General features: G+C 43.8%; 1 non-coding gene across 1 annotated transcript; it reads right to left on the bottom strand.

Moving 5' to 3' along the window:
- Positions 1-768: 768 nt before the first annotated feature.
- Positions 769-874, bottom strand: LOC141639483 (small nucleolar RNA R71). The gene has a single exon (XR_012542545.1). It is a non-coding gene; the product is annotated as a small nucleolar RNA R71 (small nucleolar RNA).
- Between the last annotated feature and the right edge of the window lie 267 nt (positions 875-1141).

Consider the following 1141-nt stretch of genomic DNA (forward strand, 5'->3'; position numbering starts at 1 on the left):
ATCGACCTGACTTCCCTAGCTATATAGTTAGTTTAGTTAGTTATTTTTGATAGGTATACGACAGCCTTGTCAAATTTTGGCGCCGTTGCCGGGGAGGCAATTGCCCTATCTGTTTTTATTTCGTTTATTTTATCCGTCTCAGGGAATTTTTATTCCTTGAGACAGTTCTTATTCATTTTCTTTCAGTGTTGTGTATGCCTAGGTCAGACAGGTTGGAGTTAGTTTCAGCTGATTCTGAGCCAGAGAGATTGTTCAGGCATAAACTCCGTCAGCAAAGAGAATCACGAAAGGAAGGCTTGAGTACTTTCGAACCCGAACTTCAGCATTTCCTATTTACATAAGATCAATCTTTAGTAGAAGATAATCTCAGTTCTGTAAATCAACCAGTAAAGATGCCGAATATTGCAAGTCATTCGGAGCCTAAAGCATAATCTATTCCTAAGGGTTTCATTCTCCAGACTGAGGATGGGAATACTTTTGACATCCGTCCGTCCTATATCAATATGGTGGAGAGAAATCTCTTTAGAGGTGTGGCAGGTGAAGACCCGAGGAAGCATATGGAGGTCTTTACGGACTACTGTTCTACTATCCCCGCCACAAAGGGGGTAACTCAAGACAAGATTAAGGAGGTGCTGTTTCCTTTTTCTTTGACTGACTCAGCTAGGGAGTGGTTGACTGACTTGGACCGTACGGCCGCGGGGATCACAGATTGGGAGACCCTTGCTCTTGCTTTTTATAAGAGATATTTCCTTCCGCAGCGTACTAATCAGCTGAGGGCCAAGATCACTAGTTTCAAGCAGGCACCGGATGAAACGTTCTATGAAGCTTGGTGCCGATTCAAGAGGTTGGTGAGGTCTCTTCCTTACCATGGTTTTGATCCGTGGTTTCTCTCCAATCAGTTATACAATGGGCTATACGATGATCACAGAGCCATACTTGATGCTTCATCCAACGGACGATTTCAAAAGAATACCGATGATGATAAGGGATGGGCTATTATTGAAGAGATGGCGACCTCTGTGCTGAGTATGGGAACCCGAGGGATGGTATCAGAACAGTTCATGCAGTCGATAAGTAAGTTGTGGCTAAGCTGGAAGCCATGAATGCTAGGTTTGATAAGTTGGAGTTGCATTCTGCTGGG

The sequence above is a fragment of the Silene latifolia genome, unplaced genomic scaffold, assembly GCF_048544455.1.
Source record: "Silene latifolia isolate original U9 population unplaced genomic scaffold, ASM4854445v1 scaffold_411, whole genome shotgun sequence".
Taxonomy (NCBI): Eukaryota; Viridiplantae; Streptophyta; class Magnoliopsida; order Caryophyllales; family Caryophyllaceae; genus Silene; species Silene latifolia.